The sequence below is a fragment of the Argiope bruennichi genome, chromosome 5, assembly GCF_947563725.1.
Source record: "Argiope bruennichi chromosome 5, qqArgBrue1.1, whole genome shotgun sequence".
NCBI classification, from domain to species: domain Eukaryota; kingdom Metazoa; phylum Arthropoda; class Arachnida; order Araneae; family Araneidae; genus Argiope; species Argiope bruennichi.
The window spans coordinates 111906596-111930542 of NC_079155.1; the positions used below are offsets into that span (position 1 = coordinate 111906596).

Here is a 23947-nt window from a genome sequence, read left to right on the forward strand (position 1 = left end):
CATGTTGTCCTTAAGAACGTATGTTAACTTGTCAATAATCCTTTTTATAAGCAGCATCGTCTGGAGTATTGACTCTAAGCTTATTTTCCCTTTCATGATTGATTTAAAATTTTATCACAACTGAAAATAAAGATGAATGTATGGGTGTCTGGTGCAAATGCCTTTGCAAGTCTAACTGATATAGCGCTTGGGCAAATGCCTCAACATGAATGGTGGTTACGTCAAAAAGCAGTATATTGGCCAATACTTCTATTTGCATTTCGTACTATCATTTATTGCATTTTTTATTAATGCATTCAAAATTATATATGCTATTTATTGATATCTCAGTAATGTAAGCATAAAGAAGGAAAAAACAACACATTTTTGAAAAATCTTTAAAGTTACGAATTCGGTAAAGTCTCTGTTAGAAAATTCAAACTCTTTTTCAATGATAATATGAAAACTCAACCAAGAAATTTCGATACAAATGGGAATTCAGCTGTAGATTTCTTTTCTAGCCTGTAATCAGCAATTGCTTTAATAAATCGAAATTCTATTGCTGTGTCTTCTTTTCTTGTATCTGTTTGTGTTCAAAATTTATTCGAAAACTGTCTCTCTTTTTTTGCTTTTTTTCCCATCTGATTTGTGCTAAATATTTAACCAAATAAATTCATGGAAGAGTTGACCATCTATCTTTCACATTCATCTAAGACCCATAATTGAAATAAATAGCATCTTCGTCAAAGGACGTTTAACATCAAAAGTGTAGATTCTTGTCAAATTTTAAATCTAATCTGTCTAAGGTTGATAATCTGTTGCTCCGTACTTTTTCATACATGTAAATGCTCATGTAAATAACTCAGAAACATAATAACTTAATAAACGAATTTTGCTGTGTAATCTTATGAATTTTGTGTTACCATGAAATTTTGGTTTCAATTGGTCGGGAAAAAGGTTTGAAAATACACATTCGGTTTTCTTGGTACTTGTGCATTAACCATAAATAATCGCCAAAAGACAAAAATAACCAAAGATCGCATGATAAGTTCGCACCCAACATTTATATTTCGTAATTATTGTTTGCCATTATCATGCAATTAATACTTAAATTTCGGTTTTCTTTACTATACCATGAAGCAAACGATTCTCATGCGTGGCACTCTAAAGCTGAAAATCTCAGAATTCGTTGCAAATACCGCCTTTCATAAGATCCATAATTTGAAGAGGGGGAGGAAAATATTATCTTTATTAAATAATATGCAAAAAAGTTCTGGGAGATCCTTTAGCTACTTTTAAATCTTAATAATCAATCATTCTAAAAGATTTATTGTTGATCCACGAGTGAATATTCTTACAAGTCTAAGAAATATATTCCAGAGTTATATTAACCGTAATAAATGCTAGAAATATCAATTTCAAACCAGCGGAAGGTGTTTCTCCATTTTTCGTATAGTCTCTAAAACACTTGTCATGCCAGAGAACAGCTTGCATGGCATTGACATGCAATAGTTACGAATTATTAACTTTTGACGTGAATTTAGCATTTTTACTGAATCTATTGTGTCATCCTCGGCGTGTTATTTCGCGATTAATCCCTGGCATGCCGTTAGTAGTATCCGAAAATAGAATTTGGGCTTTAGACGCGTTTTTCTCAACCAATTCAAAGATAGATTTGACACAAAACTGTCCTTATAGTCTCTAAATCACATATCAAATTTCATATATTCAAGTTACTGCGATTTTCAATTAACGCGTTTACTTATTTTTAAAAGTACAAACTGACAGACAATCAACCCTTTGCTGGATTTGGCTCAAGCTTTGATAAATACCTACATTATAGATGTTAAATCTGTGTGCCAAATTTTATCTATCTAGCTTCTCTGGTTTTGTAGTTATCGTGTTAACTTCTATTCAGACAACCTAACAGACGGACTTCCTCTGGACCAATTTTACTCAAAATTTGATAGAAATCTCTAAAATTGGTGTAAAGATCGTATACCAAATTTCATCCATTTAGCTCAAAACATTTTTGAATTATCTTTGTCACAGATAGACAGGCAGACAGACGGACATTTTCCAAAAATGATGGGTTTTTTCGAACTCAGGTTGGTCTAAAACATAGGAATTCGTGAAAATATCGAGTTCCATTTTTTTGGCGATTACTATACTTTCTCGCTACTACGTATGCGAGAAAGAAAGTAGCCGCCAATCTCAAGAATAAATCGGAAAGTAAAAAAAAAAAAAAAAAAAAAAAAAATTAAAAAAAACAGAATGCTGTATGAAAAAAGTAAAGAATACGTAGCCAACCTGTCTGTATCTTAAAAACGATTCCGAGTATAAAGAAACTCATAAAAACAGTTTAATACCTTTGCGTCAAGAGCTACGATGTGCTGCCAGCTACCTGTTTAAAAATTGAGATAAATGGCTCCTAGGAGGGCCCTTGCGAGAAACCTTTTCCCGACCTCCATCTTGAATATGGGTGGGGAGATTGCCTTCCTTTTAAAAGTTTAACGATACATTTTTATGGGGGAGGGGGAAGTAACGTTTGCGGTTGTGCAGTATAAAAAAATAAGAAAAACTGCACTGTATCCAACCATTATAGAAAATGAAGTCTGTTTTAAATTCGTGATTTATTTAAAGAAAGTCGTTCGTTGTTGGGCAAAATGATGCTTTTTTTTTGGGGGGGGGGTATATTTTGTGAAATTGGATTGAATCGATCGTAGTTTTGATGCATAAAATTTCCAAGATAGTATTGAAACAACTGTAGAAAAAAGAAAGATGTACAAATAAATTATTTATGGCGGCAATGTATTTTAGAATTAGATGTAATCTGATTGAAATGTGTCTACTTTAGATTTTTTTTTATGAAAAAGGATTGCAAAAAGGGATACATTATTGTTTGCAATACTTTCTATTATTCAAAATTCGTGCCCATGTCATGCACGTCAAATACGTTGCACATGTTTGATTTTGAATATTGCATAAAAGAGAAAAGAGTATGATATAAATACACAATGTAAGGCGATGTTCGCTTACATGACATATACTATTGTGCAAGCGATTAGCATAAGTTAACTAACACTTGCTTTAAAAAATATGAATTTTTTTGCTGTCACTTTTTATAAATAATAATTATAATTTATAATAAAACAAATATTATTTATTATAATTATGTTTACAAATATATAAAAAGATAATAAAATTCTTTTTTTGTGTGTGGATTGTCAATAATTTATCAATATTTATCAATGTATATAAGTTGCTATTTAACTTATTTTCTATATAAACGAAATACATGATGATAATTCGTTTTATTTTTATTGCTTTGTATTCAAAAGATATTATCTGAAAATTTGTTATATGTTGTAGTTTCATAGAAGAAGTTTTATTTTTGAGAAATATCCAACTTATAATACATCTGAGCTAATATTTAACAAAAATCTAATTTTTGTAGAAATTAAAACTTGTAAAATCAAGCTTAAGACATAGAATATTAATTACATTTTTCTATAGCATACTTTTATACAAAATGTTTCATAAAAATGTATGATATTGCTTGAGAACTCCCTTTGTCAACAATCCAATATGTTAGCATTTTAAGAAGAATATTTTACGATAAATATTTTTATCTTTTTATCTCTCCTCTTCTATCTCTCGATGATATTCTCATCTTTTCATCCCTTTCTCACAGCTAAATTATATTCATAATAATATCTGATATTTCAGAACCATAGAACGCAGCTTACTACATCTATAATACTGACTTTGTAATTAGGAGTAGACTGTTTGGACTTTTTTTTTTTTTTTTTTTTGTAACACCTTTTCTTAAGTTTCCTATGACCGACTATTAATAAAGAATTCCCTCCTATTGCGTCGTACTCCTCAACAGGTTTTAATCCTCCCCTTTAACTCTAGTCGAATGACTTTAATAACCCTTCCTAATGCAACCCCTCGTTGTCACGTGCCTAGTAATTGTGCGGAACACCGACCACCCCCTTGTGCGGCGCTTTCTTTTTTCCCTGTCTTCTGAAGCCAAAAAACTCTCGATTCCGATTCATTATACGATCCGGGTCGTCGACGCACGCGCTCCCCGGTCACGTGCATGCAGGGCATCACGCGCCACTGATAATGACGTACGGGGAAGCCCCAAATAAAGGGCCCCCATGCCTCCCTGCTTTCCTGAGGGCAGACCCAAACTGCAAACTAACATTAACTGCAAAAGTTTGTTTCATTTTTAATACGTTTGGCATTGCACGCGTCATCTACCTAGAAAGCTTACAGCAATCAACGGGGTATATATTGTTAATGATGTTTAATGTCTTTTTGTTCCATCATTCATTATCAATTCCCTGCCCTCCTTTTTCTTTCTTTCTTTTTTTTTATCATGGAGGCCTGAATGGGGTTGATAAAAAAAATATGAATTTCTAACATCAATTTTGATGCTTTATATCGATTAGAGTTGCTTCAAAAATCCAGCTGTAGGTGAAAGTTAATGAAAGGAAGAGAAAGATAGAAAAGAAAAAGTAGAATTCAATGTTTCTTTTTATCGTTTGAAAAAATTAAATAATAACTTTTAATTCTTTGAGGTAAATAGAAAATATTTAAACAATTTAATTTTTTAGAAGAAAATCTTCGAAATGCTTCTTCAGTTTTCGTATTATTTTGAATCTTGTTTTTAACATATTTTAATTAAATAATTATTTTTATTAATTAATTAACCTATATTATAGATTTGCTTGCCTCAATTTAAAGAGGAATAAACCGTGTTCTCCAAAGAATAAATCGTTTCTACAAAACCATTTAGTAATTAGCTTGATAAATTCTTTCCCTGATAAATTGCCTTTGTGCTTTTTTTTTCCCAAGATGGGTTTTTTTTAAAGTTATTATCGTTTTATCATGTAATCAATATGAATTTAGTTTAATTTAAATATTCAGACAATATGAATATTAAAGTTTATAAACTTGTTTTCTAATCTGTAAGAACCTTTTCTGCTTTTGGTTACTCTTTTCTTAAAATGCTCATTCCATATTTTAGGTCAAATTAAATATAATGTTTAGTTTGAATTCTTTAAAGAATCGTACTTCATTTTTTTCATGGCATAAATATCTTCTTGAAGTTTGACATTTCAATAAGATAAATATGGCAAAAAAGTTTTTCAACCAGTTTTATACTATTATTGCCGTTTGGATATTTTTATCCGAATTTCCTGCGAAAATTTCGTCTAGAATGACAGTGATTTCACAAAAAATTATTGAGCATTTTTCAGAATCTAAAATATCTTATGTAACGTTTACGTGTTAACTTTATTACCATCTGTTATTCAAATTTATGTTGCCGGGTTCCCTTTGCCTCCCCCCCTTTTTTGTCATCATTTAAATGAGATTTACTTCTAAAATTTTGTATAATTAGTGTCATTATTTTCATATGAATATGAAAATTGTTTAACATATATTCGGCACAATCCTCGCTCTCTAAATTTCTAGCTGGAATTGAGGTTTCTGTGTTTCTAACCCATAAATTTCAATTAACCAACATTATAACACAACATTAACAACATTCCAATAAATGATGATAACTAACAAAAATGACTTTAAATTATATTGTCGCGTAGATAAACCGTGTGTTAACTAAAATCAAAGATAATATTCGCTAATCTCAACTCGAGATTTTATTCAAAGAACTAAACCTTACATTTGTTTTTATTCACAAGACAAAATGATCGAAACTTCCAGATTTAGAAAGATACAGAAATTATAAGAACATTCTAGAACAAACGAGATAAATCAATAACAAAACAATTTTAAGTAACTTGCCTGCAATCAGACAGGAACTTGAGAACTCCCTTCATCGCATTCTATCACTGAGCCATTCAGTTCAAGTTTGAATCAGTTTCATTACAATATGAAGAAACTTATAACATTGTACTTCTTTAGAAGTTACATCTGTACATTGCCAATTATAGCAACTTTGATGTTTTTAGCACTTTTTCAAAATATTATTCTTGCTTTTTCAAAAAGTACAACTCTTAACAGCTTAAAAATTCTTAACCAAGATTAAAGCATTTGACGTACAGTGTCTCACAAAAGTGATGGGACACTTGTGCTTTACAAAAGGAAACTGTAATAAAATAAATTAAAAAAACATGTACAAATTTTTTGTGGGTGTGTTTCATACTTAAAGTGAGCAACAATTATTACATAACATATATTTTGTCAAAATATTAAAATATTAATTTAATAAAAATACAATTGTTTAGACCTGAGCGAAAAATGGCTCACATAAGTGATGGGACACTTACTTTTCCATCAAATATTTATCCAAAAATTTTACTTTTTAAAAGGTTTTAATATTTTGTTGCATTTCTTTTTACTTTTAAAACATGATTTAATCTTCTTGGGATGAATTCGACTAATTTTTTTGTGATTTCTGGAGTGATTTTACCCCATTCTTCTTGAAGCACCGATTTTAATTGTTGTTTTGAAGAAATGGTGTGTTTGCGAATTCTTGATTCCAATTCTTGCCAAATATTCTCTATGGGATTTAAGTCTGGAGATTGTGGTGGTGTTTTTATTATTTCAGGACAGTTATACAGCAGCCAGAGTCTAACGTTCAAAGCAGTGTGCTTTGTCCTGGTAGAATTTAAAATCGTTATGAAGGTTCAATTTTTGTGCTGAAGAATTCAAATTTTGCTTTAAAATGTCAATATACTTGTACTGATCCATTATACTGTCAATAAAAACAACATTACCAACTCCAGCGGACGACATACACCCCCATACCATAACTCCTCCTCCACTATGTTTTACTGTCTTCTTGGGATGGATTCGACTAATTTTTTTGTGATTTCTGGAGTGATTTTACCCCATTCTTCTTGAAGCACCGATTTTAATTGTTGTTTTGAAGAAATGGTGTGTTTGCGAATTCTTGTTTCCAATTCTTGCCAAATATTCTCTATGGGATTTAAGTTTGGAGATTGTGGTGGTGTTTTTATTATTTCAGGACAGTTATACAGCAGCCAGAGTCTAACGTTCAAAGCAGTGTGCTTTGTCCTGGTAGAATTTAAAATCGTTATGAAGGTTCAATTTTTGTGCTGAAGAATTCAAATTTTGCTTTAAAATGTCAATATACTTGTACTGATCCATTATACTGTCAATAAAAACAACATTACCAACTCCAGCGGACGACATACACCCCCATACCATAACTCCTCCTCCACTATGTTTTACTGTTGGCACCAAGTTCTGCTTGTGAAATTCTTCCCTGGGTTTTCTCCACACCAAGATTCTACCGTCAGAACCAAATATATTAAATTTACTCTCATCAGCAAATATAACTTTATTCCAGTAATGAGAATTCTTACTTATGTTGGATTTTGCGAAAGCTAGTCTGAGTTTTCTATTCTTTTCACTTACGAAGAATTTTTTCCTGGCTACTCCATCGTGATATCCAGCAGATCTAATTACCCTTCTAATAGTCTCAGGATTAACAATTATTCCATATAATGCTTGTAAATCAGCAGCAACTTTAGGAGCACTCTTTCTTGGATTTTTTTTTTTTTTTTTTTTTAATATTTCGAACGATAATTCGTTTTATTCCATTGGATAGCTTTGATGGTCGGCCAGGTCTTCTTTTATCCTGAATAATATGATTCTTTTTATATCGTTTAAGGATATTGAAAACTATTGAATGACTCAAGCTAACTGTTTCAGCAGTTTTTCTAATAGATTTTCCACGTTCAATATGCAAATTAATAACTAATTTTCGAATTTCAGGCGAAGTTTCTTTTTGTTTAGCATTCATGGCTGCACAGAGCTAAAAAACACAAAAATTCGAAAACAAATTAGAGAGAAATACTGCAGACGATTTTATAAATTATTGCCAATTGCTTTTGAGTAAAAATAAAACCACCAAAAATATTTTTATTGCTTATTTCAGACGATTTTTGTTGCATATCTAATGGTGTCCCATCACTTATGTGAGCTATTTTTTGCTCCGTTCTAAACAATTGTATTTTTATTAAATTGATATTTTGACAAAATGTATGTTATGTAATAATTGTTACTAAATTTAAGTATGAAACATACCCACAAAAAATTTGTACATGTTTTTTTAATTTATTTTATTACAGTTTCCTTTTGTAAAGCACAAGTGTCCCATCACTTTTGTGAGACACTGTATGTGCAGAAATTTTTGGATTGGCTCGAAATTGGGCCCAGAAAAAAAATCTACGCTACAGTCTAACCTTTCTGATGAATTGTGAACATAGTCGAGATGTCTCGAAATACGCTTATCGACCGTAACCTCCCTAGAGTATAAATTATTTTGTCAAGTTCGGGTCTTATGTCAAGTCTCCTGGTCTTTGCTCTCGCACGTCTGGTTCGATTTTCAGTAACATTAGGGGAGAAGTTAATTCTCTTAACACGTTCGCACTGGCTCTCCTCTTAAGTGCTTTTTCCGCTCATTCTCCAATTTCTAAAAAGCCCATTTCAAATATTGAAAGGCAGTTCTTTGGTTTTTTCACACAGAAGGCGAAAAGCTATTTGCCCCTATATAAAGATTACTTTTCTATTTCTTTTTCAAACTCGATGCTCGAAGAGCAAAAACTTTGCAGTTTTTGCTCTTTGTTCGTTCGATTTGTCTGGATGGTTTCAAACGATACGTTCTATTCAACGTTCAATTTATCTAGAGAAGCATAAATTTAATCAGATTCTATGAAAAACAATTTATGGAACGTGCATATCTAACATGAGGGATATGCAATTCTGTTTTGGCTGTACAGCTGCAAAAACTGCAAAAAAAAATCAATATGACGAGGGAGGGACTGATAGAAAACATGGGAAAGTTTAGAATTATATTATAAAGTATATTAATTTTATATAATCGATTCGGATATAAAATTGTTTTACTTAAATCTGCTCTTGATATTAAAGATATATTTAAAATCTTCTATATTGATTTATATTAATTAATACGTCAAAGAACTGACCATTTTTCGATCGACGGAATATCATTGTAGAAATTATTATTAATTTCCCATATAAGATAAATGAATATCATTATAGATACATTCGAACGATGTATTGAATTATTTATCATCATTTTATTTACATAAGCCTTTATTTATGTTTATGTTCCGTTTTCGTAAAACTAAATCTGCATGCTGTACTATTAATATAATAATTTTCCTTTTTTTAAACATTCACCTTATTTGAATTATTTTACAATTTCTTAGTTTCCATTATTTTAATAATATACTCGCACGGCCTGATCCATACTTGATGAATATTAGCAAATTTAGAACCACTATCGCATAAAATATTAAAATGAAGAAAAAATATAATATTGATTTGCATTTTTATTTTTCTTTGTTTGTTTTTGGTGAACTACAAATGATAAAAATAAGAACAAATAATTGAAAATAAAGATACGCTAAAAGAATGAGCAAGGGGCAAGGAAATTAGAAAATGTCTTGCAAATTTTGTCATTATTATTTCAATTATAATAGAATAATTTTCATGATTCTTTTTCACGAATTTGGCTCCTTGCCAATTTAGGAAAGAAGTAAAACATCTCCCAGCGGATCAGTTAAGAAAATCCTAAATGTTTTTATTTTTAATTTTTTTTATTTATTTATTTTCCAGATCATTTATTTATTAATCAATATTTATTCAATCAAGCGGATACACGCTTTCATCCTCCAATCAGAGAACAGTGTTTTTAAACTCATTAGGAGAACTGTTAATTAAAAATGAGTGAATAATAACATTTTGATCGTTATCGTTTATTGAATTAGAGAGAAATTTTGAATAATCACTTCAAAAAAGATTGAAAAGGATAACGAAATTATAATTTAGAATGAAGAAATTTTAATTCCAACTCTTAATTGATTTTTTTTTTTTTTGAAAAAATGATTAAAGCTTAAAAAATTCTCAATATTGAATAAATTACGCCATAAAACAAAATGAATTTCTTTAAAATGACAGCTGCATGCAGTACAGTTTGTGTACAGACTTGTTTTCTACAATTATAAGAAACAATACTGCAAGCAAATTTGTATGAAAAATTATCCAAATTAATACAGAACATTAAATTTTAAAATACAGGCTTCAAGTTGTGATGAATCACTATTACGACTATCTATATGCAAAATGTCATGACTATTGTTTGCCAATGGATTCTAAAAACATACGCACTTTTGCTCATACGTTAAGATAGGTTTAATTCAACAAAATAGGGGTGAGAGGAAAGATTAAAGAACTGGATGTTCACATTTAACAATCAAGTAAATTACGGAAATGCGTACATCTTTTCATGTCTTATCCCTTAGTGAAATATAATCGTCGAAAAGTGGTCAGTACTGAAGCAAACAGTATAAGTGCGTGTATACATACATTCAAACATTTTCTTTTATAAGTATAAATCTGTTATCATACAATATAGAAAGGCTTAGAAAAACATTATTGGCAAGCTAATATTCAAAAGAACCAGAATTATATAAACTTTAAAAAGGATCTTGGAAGTCGATATGGATTTTAAAATTACAAGTTTTGAAATTTGAACGTCGTATTTTCTAAATTTCAAGCTTCCAAGTCCGCGACAAAACAAGTTCCGTGGAAAATTTTGTTACTTCTGAAGATGCATAAAAATTGTTATGAATACAAATAAGCTGTTTTTGAAGGTGACTCTTTCCAAAGTTCAAATTCTCTTGCTACCTGTTAATGCATTATTCATTACAGATATCAGTATATTTTTGGATATTCAACGTTCTATTTTTGGAAATAATTTTTTTCGTCCTTTTATCGTTGTTTGTGTATGAGCGAAATTTTCTCCCAGGGTTGTGCTGTTATCATATTTCTCGACTTTTAAAGAAAATTTCAAGAAATGAGATTTATAAAATTGTTTTATTAAATTTTTTAAATGACAAGGGCAATTAATTCTACTTTAAAGTTAGGCCAATTCTCAACGTGAGCCTTGAAATTTTCTTTGCAATTTTGTTAAATATTCCTTATAATGTCATAAATTATTACTGATAATTTAATAATTGGTTTGATAAGTTTTTTAATTAATAATAAATATATAATAAGTTTTTAATTATAGCAAAACTTCAATATTTATTGGGTAAATAAATATGACTCCGACTTCTTTAAAATTTAAAAAGATTATTTATTTTATATAAAAATTAAATATCAATTTATTCATAGAATTTCCTCTTATACGAAGCAATACTTTGTCCAAGTATGGCAACAAACGAATACTGTCAAGTAAAAGAGGCTGGTTGTTTCGATTAAATCTAATTATTAAACCAATATAATTTTAATAAGCCCTGTTTATTTTTTACTTGTAAATAAAAAAATTATGAGTGCATTCGATAGATTTGTTAATACAATAAATACAGTTTCATTAATGTACAATTAAAATTTTATGTAAAAATTAGTTGGAAAAATTTGTTTTAATATTATTTATAAATTTATTCATTTATATAAAATTATTCTTTTTTTCATTTACAATAATATTTTAATAAAAAAAATTATGATTTTTTTTTATGATACAACAAATAATATATAAACATATTTATTTTTATTTAAAATGTTTCTGATGTTTATTTAGCATCGAGATACAAGTGGAGGGTAAATTTATTTTTATTAATCGAGTAATATTCCGTCACGTGATTTTTTTTTCTTCTTCTTTAGTCTAGCCGTTGCCAACTTCCTTTACCTGCGACACATATAAGGCTTTTCCGCTCTTTTATTGAATTTGTTTACTTTCTGCTGCTTCCTATCAATAGTGCACAAGGAGCTATTCTGGTCTCGCGCAAACTCATTTATCCTGAAAACCACGTGTTGCTCTTCCATCTCGAAATAAAGGTCAGCAGTCCTTTTTTTTCACTCTTTGTTTACGGAGATTCGTAAATATCTTTAGGATTCGTTTCGAGAGCTTTTTCGAGATTCTGATTCAACATTCATTTGGATCCGTTTTCCTGAAGCTGTTATTTGCTGTCCTTTCATTGACGTCACTCAAAGCGGAAGTGACGTTAGTTCCGTTTTTTTTATGTGTGACTTTAACTCACGTGAAAACAGATCTTAATGTTTGGGAACCTTCACCTGGATCAAGGAAGGTAAGTAAGCACTGCTACTGATCTTTTAAGACATCTGTTGTCTCAGTGTTTTCCTTATTGCCTGTATGTTAACTTTTTTACTGTAAAGTTTCTGATGCAGTGAAAATACTTTTACAGAAGTCCTGGGATTGTATGATTCTTACATCAAATGCTCACCATATTAATACTTTTTAAAATGATTTGATTGCGCATTTAAGTCATAAATGCATGTTAAATTATAGGTGCATTTCATATATTATTTGAAAATGAATGTTTATGAAATCTTAATATAAAGAAAAGTCATTTTGGCCATGTATTTATGCTCCATATCTTCTCCTGAACGACTTAGTCAATTTTAATCAAATTTTGCATATTTATTTTTAAGATAAGATAAAGAATAATGACAACTTTTCTTTCTCTGTATCCAAAATTTAACTAAATATTCAATTAATTAGAAATTTACTGAAATTTTTTCTGCAATAACTTTAGAGTAAATTATCTTACAGGAAATATTTTAGTACCAACTTAAAATTCGAAATTTTACCGTTTCAACGCTATCAGATTCCTTTATGTGCAGTTATTTTTTTCTTTAATTGCCATTGTTTCTTTTTTAATTTAAGGCAATAGATTTTGGAATATAACAACAGAATGATTTATCTCTGTTCTGTCTTTCTTCTTGAAATTTCTGTTTCATATTTTTTGCAAAAAATTTCGTCACTTAGTTATTTAACGGTGCCTAAAAGGACTGAAAGAAAAAACTAACAGAGCCTTCATCTTAAAGCGATTGATTATAAATAACTAAGGCCCAAAGGCAGAGATCAAGTAATGTGATATAATAATGTATATTATAATAATTTATGTGAAATTAGTTTTTATATATAAAAAATATTTTACTTAAAAGTATTTTAATTCCGAGATCTCTGAGTTACACAATCGATTGTAAGATAAATCAGCTTACAATTTTCAATAATTTTTTTATACTTTATGATTTTCATCCTTGTCTATATGTAATTTACTATAAAAATATCTCTTTAAATTTAATAAATTATTATTATATTAAATAAATCTTTGAAATTTATCAAATAAATCATTATTTTCTGTTAGTTTAATTTTTTTTATTCGATGCTCTATTTTCTTGTTATGGCCATTCATTTCTTAAAATCTTTCAGGCATCTGTTTGTGAAGTCGGGTTTATCAGGCTCTCTGCATTAGCATATGAATGACCATCAATGAATATTATGTTATTGGTTGAAACTTCTGCTGTATTTTACTTAATGGTTGATTTCACTTTCTACTTGAATCTCTTGCTGACATTGTTGCACGGAACGCCCCATGGTCGCAGCTCTTATCCTTCTGCTAACGTCAAGACTTTTCATTGACACATGCTGCATTAAAGTTAATCCTAAGACCGTGGCCTTTATTGGCGAAATCCTTTCCGCGTAGCTAATCCACTCATACAAGAGGGTCTTCCCAAACGCGTCTTCCGGCAGCAATGACCTTTCCTAATCCTCCGAGCACAGCGGGACGTCTTTACTTCGAACAATCCATTGGCTACGCTTTCTGGTGGAAATAACCGTGAAAATTCCATTTGTTGAAAGGTGTTAGAAATTTATTATATAGTATAAGTTTTTAAGGAAATAAACATTCCATGTATTGAAGAATTTTTTTTTCCACCGACATTCTGGATGTATAGCAATTTGAATGATCTCCATCATATGAAGAAGAGATAATCGTATTCATTTTGAAACTGTACCATTTTTCGACGAAAAATTTAGTCTAAAATTTCATATCGATTTGAATTTGATTTCAGGACCAAATACTAAATTGGTCTCATCGAGCTTATTCCATTTTTAAGTTGATCTGTTCCATTTTTTAATTGGATTTCAGGTTCAAATATTAATTTTTTTTTTCATCGTGCTTATTCCACTTTTGAGTTTGATTTTAAGACAAAATATTACATTTTTATCATCATTTTTAATGCATTTTGTTTATTCAATCCATTTCATTTTTGAATTTTATTTCAGTAATGCTAAATTTTCCTCATCCTGATCATTACACTTTTGAGTTTGATTTTAAGAAAAAATATTAAATTTTTGTCATCAATTTCAATGAATTCATTTTATTTAATCCATTTCATTTTTCTGGATTGATTTTAAGACCAAATGCTAAATTTCTCTGATAGAGTTTATTCCATTTTTAAGTTAATTCATTTCATTTTTTACTTTGATTTCAGAACTATATATTATAATTTTTTCATCATGCGCATTTTATTTTTGAGTTTGCGTTCACGAGCAAATGCTAAATTTTTCTCATCGATCTCTCTCCATTCTTGAGTTACTCCATTTCATTTTTTTTAGTTTCATTGCAAGACTGAATAGTAAAATTGCTCTCTTGAAATCCTATTCCATTTTTTAAATTAATCCATAATTTCTTAGTAAAATTTTGACAAGCAGAAAATTTCACCATTGATTGTGACAATCTACCTTCATTTAATTGTTATGAATTCTCAAATGAAAATAATAATTCAATTTTAGCCAAAATTTGATTTAAATCTTTAATTTTAGTATGTAAGCCGCACGCCAAATTTCATTCACTATACTCGTTCCGTTGTTGAATTTACGTCTTCATATCTAATATAAATATCTGTCACAATCTGTTAATTATTATTATCATAATCGTAGAATATTAGTTACATGCAGTATAATTTAACATGGACAATTTGGTTAGTCTAGATCAAATTATAATCATATATTTTGGCAACATTTAAAAAGTAACGCCTTTAAATACAAAAATTGAATAATAGATTTACTAACATCTTCAAATTTCAATTTGATTATGGTCTAAAATAATACCACTTCATCTGATATTTTACTTTATGATCTGTTTTTATACTAATCTAATTAATGGGCATAATTTATTAAAATATTTCTTAAATAAAGTCGTGTATTCATCAGATTATTTATCGATATACGATAGTTTAAACGCTGTTTTTATATTTTTATAATTTTGAACTACATAAAATAAAATAAATGCTTTTAAATTTTTAAAATGTGCGCATTTTTTTATTATTTGGTTATGATTCATTGTGGAAAATGGAAGAATGCAAAATATAATTCATATACTTAATATATATTGCTACAAAATCTCTTTGTAGTACTACAAAATATGATCATGTGTTCTTAAATTGTTAATTAATGTATCCAAAAAAATCTTGAAATGGCGAAGTCCCAATTGTTAATAAAGAAAGATCTATATATTGCACCAAAAATATTTATATCCCCATATCTATTTTCATAGTTCAGTACACCTTTTTCAGTTATTTATTCAACATAAATCTTGAACTAGGGTTTTATTTAATCAGTGTCCAAATCATTCGTATCATTTTTGGAATCAGAATATCAATTGTCTCTGCATTCAGATTTTAAGATTTTTATCAAACAAAATGTCATTGTTTCTTTAGCAATAAGCCAATACTTACATTTTCTGTAAAACTGTCTGTCTTCTGAAAAATATTTCAGAAATATAACAAGATATAGTTTATTATAAACAATAGTTATTGCAGAAATTTAATGATTAGTTTATAAAATATATGCTTTAGACGTGCTTGGAACATTAACAGTTTGTAAAAAATGGAATTTTAAATATCATTGCCGAATCAAATATGACGATAACATAATAGTTTTAAATGCCTTGAAATGAAAATGAATTTCATGTATTAATTGTGCACAATTTTCAAGCAAATTTCATTTTTAACGTAAATTAAGGGATAAATATTACCGCTGTCTTTTCAATCATGTCCTGGCACTCCGTTTTTTTGTTAATTTTAATTAAAGCTGGAGTTAATTTTAATTAAAGCTATTTTAAATTCGTCCATTAACCCATATTTCTATATTTTTAATTCTTAAATGCTATGAAAGATATATTTGTCATTGTTAATGGACTCTGTTTATATAATATCATAATCACGTGATCATAAGCCCATGAATATTTACATATAAGGCTATGGTGCAACTTCGCTCTCTTTTCCCTCCAGAAAGAGTTACAGTGAATTCCAAAATTCAATCGTCTTCATTTGATTTATTTTTGAAAAATTATAGATTAAAATATTCGTACTTGATGTTTATCCTATATGGTAATTTTTTTCACCTTTGAATGACTATAAGATCTTTAACCAAATGATTGAATTATCTCTTACAATTAATAAAAAAATATTTTTATTTCACAATTTTTTTGTTGTAAATCCTGAGATTTTTTAAAGTTTTGTGTTAAATTGTTGCCAATTGTTTTAATCTGAATGTGTTAAAATCTTCCAAACTTTTTTACATATCTACTATGAAAATATTTTAATATGAGGATTTCAAACGCATATAACTTGTAAACAAAACAACTTAAATTAACTACTGCATTGATGTGATTAAGCCTCAGAAACTCAAATTGAGCATAATATTATCTGCGAACTATGAAAAGCCCTCTTATGTTTTGGGAAAATAATTTTAACGAACTTTAAATACAAAATTTTGACCTTCCTAATACGGTTGACCCATCGTAATGTCAACTAAACCGGAACAGAAACTGTCATGCATGCTTTGCATTTTGATTTAGCCGGTCAGGTGATAGCTTTCATAACAGCTCTAATCTTTACTTTTTCATTTTTCGTCTTAGACATCAGATTATGGCAATTTTATAAAAACAAGCAGGAGTCATTTCGCCAAAAGTTTCTTTCATAGATAAAAGTAAATCAATAAATTTTTCATGTCTATCAACTGCATAAAACTGTTGATTTCGGATAAAGCTATGAATATCTTGCGTAGCATTAGTGAAAGATAGTTACGAAATATAGATCTTTGGCACGAATCCATAATTTTTATTGAATCTATCGTGAGAATATGTATTTTGGACGATCGATTATAACAACAATTTGACACGAAACCACAGGTGTAGTCCTAAAATAACATGCCAAATTTTATTGATTTTATGAACTGTTGTCTTTATATGCATTCAAAAATACAGATCGACAGACGTAAAAGGTCTTAAATACCACCAGTACTCAGATTTTTATTTTTAGAATCCTTATTTGGGAGTGCACGAGAACGTTAAAGAAGGCCTCTCCCACTGGTTTGAAACGGGTAAAATCTTAAACGAAAAGAAATGATAATGAAAAAAGTTAATTAATCGAGTGCAGATTCAATTACTGATAAACAAATCTTTTATATAAAATGATATCTTCCAAATATAGGATTAATTTATAAATGAATTTTATAATAAAGCATCTTTTGACCAAATGCAACCGGAAAGAATAAAACTATCAAATGTTTAAATAGAGATAAAAATGTTTATTTCAGTTTCATTTTAGTGAAATTAACATCTGCTTTTGAAATAACCCGAGATTTATTTTCGAATCGACCTTGAAATTTTGACTGTGGTCAGCTGATGTTGATGATGCTTGATCCGGTACAAGTCATTTCTTTTAGCACATGAAATGAAATAAATAAAAAAATAGACATAAATATATAGAAGCAAATTAAAATACATTAATACAATTTAAATTACATTCTGTTTATAAATTTTTTAATTGATTACAACTTGTATATATAGTCAGTACTCGTTTATTTTTCAACACATAGTCTATAGAAAAAAAACTCCTTAATAACAGAAAGAGGAAATATAATGCAAAAGAGATATATTGCTTTAAAGGACAATTAAATTCGGGTTATAAAAAGAGATATATTGCTCTGAGCAAAATTAAATTCAATATTCAGTTTTCAGCATAGTGTATTGAAAAATTATTCGGTAAATCAACAAAATTTAACGGATTGAGAAATTATGTACTGAAACATTAATATTCGTTTTACAACAGAACAAGTCTCAAGAAATTTTAGCGAAAGAGGTCACCCTAATTTTTTTTTTTTTTTTCGTTCTCAATAATAAAGTTGTTCTCTTCCTTCTCCAACATAAAACTATGGACCTTAGACAAGACCATGAAGTCACAAGTGCTCAGATTTTTATTTTCAAGAATAGTTCGCATAAGAGTCGTGCGTTTCGTAGTGCAGAAAAGAGCTTGCGGATTAATATTTATGAATTAATTGCATGACTATGACGAACAATAGTTATGAAAGAACGATCTTCGGCGAGAATTTAGCATTTTGACTAAATCTAGCGTGCGATCTTTGGCGATTAATCGATGGCAAGCGATTAATTAATTGAATTAAGCGATTAATTAGATGAATCTACATCCACACCTAGATGCTAAATCTGTATGCCAAATTTTATCTATTTAGCCTTTTAGGTTTTTTAAGTATCTTTTTAACTTGCACTCGGGCAGGCGGACAGACAGATTCCTCTTAAACAGATCTCGTTCAAAATTTAATAAAAATCTACAAATTTGGTTTAATAACATATATAACATTTCATCCATCTAGCTCAAAAAGTTTTTCAGTTACCATGTTCGTATACATAGCATAACATAAGGCCATCCTGCTCCCCGGTGCCTATAACATTAAGTTATCTATCCAGTTGAATGAGCACAAGATGGAAGGAAGAAAAAAAAAAAGTAAGAAAGAAAAAATTTTAAAAGAAAGAAAGATACTACAAACCATCCAGGGATCTCCAGAGAGAATCCCATCGGTGTCAAATCCTACACGACTCTATTCAATGTTTGGTGATGTAATAACTAAATGGAGGGGACAAGAATACTTAAATAAATGACGACTATGAGTTGGACTTACAGGAAAATGACATTACTAACTGAAAAGGAAAAAAAAAAAAAATGATAAATTGCATTGTGTATAAGCATATAAACAAACATTGTAGAGTCAGAAATCTGTAGCGTCCGTCTGAGACCTGTGTTTTGAATTCCTTCGTGAGATACGCGCATACAGATAGAATGATTGAAAAATATTATCTTAAAAATATGTTTTTCGAGCTTAGGGAAGTCTGAAACGAAGAGATGCAAAGATATCGAGTTCGAATATTTTGACGCGCACGCGCATGCGTGTGTTTAGTTAAATATTCTTTAGTTGAAATGCTTGCAGTATGAACCATTGTGAGGTCAAAATAAGAATCCCCAAAACAGTCTCATCTTCCGCACTCGTATTTCAGTGTCATCCGTGAATGCTAATTCGCGCGTCTGTTCGTACGACAACCTGTCAGGGCATCTCCCGCTCTCCTCTGGCCTGCTCCAAGAGCAAACGAGATGTTATCAGTGAAGAGACGTTGCCACGAAGCATCTCAGGGTCAAGTGGCCGAGCGCCAAAACAATTCATTAGGACAATGAAAAGAACCGAGGGATGGTGCACAAAATAAAGTACGAAGTCAGCCAATTCATCGAAACATTTGAAAGAATGTGCCGGGTTTTCAGTTCAGGGATGGATTATTAAATTAATAAAATAAACAATTGTTTAGAGGCTATTCTGGACTTGAGAGGGGCGAGTCTCCATATTTATTATTATTATTATTGTGGTATTTTCAGAGAAATTTAATTTACAGAGGTCATGCATTTGAACTCGTTTAGAATAAAATCAAGTATCGTTTAAATTTTGAAACATTACTTTAATAGCACACTTAATTATCTTTTAATAATTTTATATTACATTGTTTTATAATTCTAACAATTTAAAATATATATATATATATATAAGATTCCATATTTAAGAGGCATTTAGATTGAATTAAAATTTGTTGACAATCTTTTAAATATTTTGTTCAAAATCACTTTTAGATATTACTTTTGAATTTTTTTTTATTTATTGGAGAGGTATTAAAACCAATCTTCTTATGAGAGTGACTGACAATTGCTCTTTCAGTTTATCAAAATTTAGCACTTAAAACTGCTTGCACAGAAAATAAAATTATAATCAATGAAAAAAATATGATTTTTGAACTTGGGAAAGAGAATATGAAAATATGTACGAATATAATGTTGCACTCCCTAAGGGCCTCTGAGAATTTTACCCGGTCCTGTTTACTTTTCTGTCCCGTAGATCAGAGTTTCTTAACCCGAGGTTATATAATCAGAAGAGGGGGGGGGGGGAGGGATATTGATCTTTTCAAAATTGGAAAAAGGTTTTCTGGTCTGTCAACGGGAGTACGGATAGTGGCAATACCAGTGTTGTTGGCGCATACTTATATAAACGCAATAACTCAAAAAGGCAACAAGCTAGATGCATGAGGTTGCTATATCAAATCCTCGGATCTATTGGAAATGTTACACCAAATCCGTCAACTGATTCGACGATATTTACTTTGTTATGGTATGAAAATAAACTACAAAGCCTTGTTTTTATAAAAATAGTTTGACTTTCACTTCCAATGAAAATACATATATCATATACATTTAGAGTTAATATTGCTATTCAAACGCACATTGTGACTTCAACCAGAGTAAAAATTAAATAACTCTGTTCGTCGCAAAATGATTCGCCCTGTCAAAGTGACTTTTTAAAATTTCTATTAAAAAAAAAAACATGTTTGACGGTCGAGGTGATATTATCGAATAGATTGTTTTTTTTTTTTTTTTTTAAATGGGAAAAGATACATTTTCTTTTTCAGTTAAGATCTCGGAAAGTGCCACGTGAAAGCATCGAAATTATTAAATTATGATTTAAGATTAGTTCAATGTTGGCAGAAATAGAATTTTGAATAAAAAATTCTTTCGAATTGTTGTAGAAAATATGCGCTTGGTAAATAAGGCCATAATGTCTAATAAGCAATTACCTAGAAATCCTTCTATTTTGTGGGTCCCATTGCCTCGAAATTTTGGGCGGTGGAGATTTTCCCAGATAATCTAATTTTATATTTTCATTTGATTTACATGGTTCATACATTTATGTTATTTAAATTAAAATCCAGAACTGTTTGGATTTTGGATCTTTACACTTAGATTCTTATTTATATTTTCAAATTCGCATATATGTCAAAAGATTTGGAAAACTTTCTGTTAGAGTATTTAGATTGTTTTAGGTAAATTTTATCACTTTGTTTAAAATTATTTTTAAATTTAAAAAAAAAAATTACTCGAGTTACTGCATCCAGTTATCTTGAGTTGAGTTCAGTTCAGTTATATTAACGTCCCGTTTTAAAGCATCACTAAGGCTATTTGGAGGTGAGCCTCGTAATTTTGAACCGCACTTAAATGACAAGGACGGCACTTGAGCTGGTACCCCTCTCTCCAGACTTCTACATCATATCAGCAGCAGAATGTTTGATCTCGACGGATTTATCGTGCATCACGCCCGCGTACATGGCGGTTCTTCTGTGGACTCTGATCTCGAACCTGAAACCTTCAGCTTCTGAAGCCGAGATCATACCATTAGGCCAACCCCCTTTAGTTTAAAGTTGACCCTCGTGGGAGTATATTGTTATTTCAATTAATCATAATATTTATTTTTTAAAATTCGTTGATATAGAGATAGAAATAAATTCAATAAAAAGTATTTCTGCTATTCTGAGAAAATAAACGGGGAGGGACTCGATTTTTTTTCCACCGAAGGACTCTTACGGAGCTTTATCCAGTGCAAACATTTTTGGACTCATACTTATTGTAATCATGTGGAACTATATCAAAAAGGTGATTAAAGAGTCAATTTATTGTTGAATGTAACAATTTGATGATACATATGTTTCCTTCTGGTTCAGATATATTTATTTTTCTATTTGATTTAGAAAAAAAAAATGACTCTGTATATCACCATGAATAAAAACTGTGTAAATGTTAAGCTGAATAATTCATTATTCGATAAATCATCCACAGTACACCGCATCGAACGAAAATGTCTGAGCTATATTGTTAATCCCCCAAACGATTTTTCGGGGCGTACAAAAAGTGCGCAGGATAATAGAAATCGATTGTTCATCGAGAAGAACAGATTGCCTATCGGGGCGTCTGTCATGATAAAGCCAGGATTGCACTCTAGGAGGGTAGGGATCTCGTCTGACTGTCACTTTCGGTTTCCATTTCTTGCTTCGTTTCCGGAAATAGGGAGAGGGGGGTAGGGACAGGAGTGTCATTAGCTGTTCTGCCGGAAGGGGACTCAACATGACTTCCTGCTTCCGATTCGCAAAGCAGGGAACCTTAGTTAACCGGCTTTGCCACTTTCGCTCTGTGAACCTGTTGTACGGTTCGTGAAATGTTATAACCACTCGGTGTTACATTAGACCCGTCCCTTCTACACCCGTAAACATTTTCTGGGTGAGGAAAAATTTCGAATGCCAAAATGAATAAAATTCACTTGAGAGTGATTACTTTTTTAAGAAATAACGGCGAAAAATTGCAAAAACATCATATTTTGTTTAATTGAGTTAGTTTATATCCTTCTTGCATATATGTCTAAATCGCATCACTAATCTGATTTGGGATTAAATTGCGCTTTTTGCCAAGAAAGAAGTACACCACTTAAAAGCGCAAGTGTTTAGTTGTGAAATAGAGTTTAGAAAAATTCATTATTAAAATTTTCTTATAATATTTTGCGGAAAATGCTGTATTTGAAAACATATATTTTAAAGTTGTTTCGTCATTGTATAGTTAAGCATATAGAATATCTCCGTTTTAGACATTTTTTTTTACACCGTTAAAAAGCAGAAATATTTTTCTAAGATATGTACGTAGAAAAAGATTTTTAATTGGTAGTGTTACTTGCTTTTAAATTGCTGTTTTAATCTGTTGCCTGAATGAAATGTTACATCAAAAGTTGCTATTTAAATCGGTTTTTTTTAACATTTAGTTCCTCACTATCATTAATATTTAAATGTGCATAGCAAAAAGATGGTCCCCCCCTGCTTTTTCTGAAAGAATATATTGAAGTTTAAAACATTCCAATTTCTACAAAAATTGAACTTGAGTAATGTTTTTAATTTTTAAAATTAAATAATCTATTCAAAGGCTTTGTGATAAAGTGTGGTAAAGTAGAAACAACTTATATCGCCAAAAAAATTTTAGAACTCCAAAGTGATTTGAAATGTGATTTAAAATTATTGGATTTTAGGGAATCATTAACAGAAAAATGCAAAAACAGGGAAATTCCCTTTGTTTCATATCCATGTGACACATTTCAATCTGATTTGCGACGTCATCGCACACCTTGCCAAAAGGTTATCACTTCAAAGCAAAGTTTGGGGTAATATGCAATTAATTTATTAATTTTTAATTTTTTTTTCTTTCATGACAACAGCGGTTTTTGAATATGTGTATTTTAGAATTAGTTCCTCATTTTACAATTAAGACATTTATCATCTTTATTTCAAAGTCAAATTTTTGCTGAACTGAAGTAAAAATTCTAAGTGCAAAAAGATAAAACCTTTTAAATTTTGTATTAATAATAAAAAGCGGTAGATATTTCAAAAATATATGCACAGAGAAAGCTTTTCTGGCATTATTTATTTTTTTAAATTTCATTTCATTTTATTTATATTTTTAGCTTATGAAATGCCACTGTTAGAAACACAGTATTCATCAGAAATGCATAATACAATGTTAAAGTAAAATTCATTATTTTTAATTCAGTTTTATTTCCTCGGGATTCAAAATATCACGAATAAGTGTTCTTTTTTTTTTTTTTTTTTTTTTTCTAAATAATATGATCAAACTAAAAAAATATTCCAATGTTTGTGAAATTTGAACTTTAATTATAATTTTATCTTTCAAAATTGACTCATCTATTCAAAGAAACTAAGTTTTAAAAAAATGCAAGATCAGTCAAAAATCAAATTTACATTCGACCAAAAATATAGACTCTATTTATGAATACACGAAACAATGGCAAGCTGTTGGGTTACGTGATGTGTGCTCATTTTTTGCATAAAAAGAAAATAGAATATATTTTAATGAAATTGCAAACGACTGCTTTCTTTGAAATCTCGCCTTTCATTACTGCACG

The 23947-nt window shown here is 29.8% G+C and overlaps 1 protein-coding gene across 3 annotated transcripts in view; it reads left to right on the forward strand.

Annotated features, from left to right (window-relative positions):
* The window catches only part of LOC129968744 (cytospin-A-like), a 90453-nt gene that overhangs the window by 22420 nt on the left and 44086 nt on the right, over positions 1-23947 (forward strand). The window contains exon 1 of one of the 3 annotated variants that reach the window (XM_056082950.1): positions 11972-12098. The exons of the other annotated variants lie outside the window; for them this stretch is intronic. The gene's annotated coding sequence lies outside the window, so the exon portion shown is untranslated. Of the gene's footprint in view, positions 1-11971; positions 12099-23947 lie in introns of those variants that run through there. 3 annotated transcript variants of the gene reach the window in all.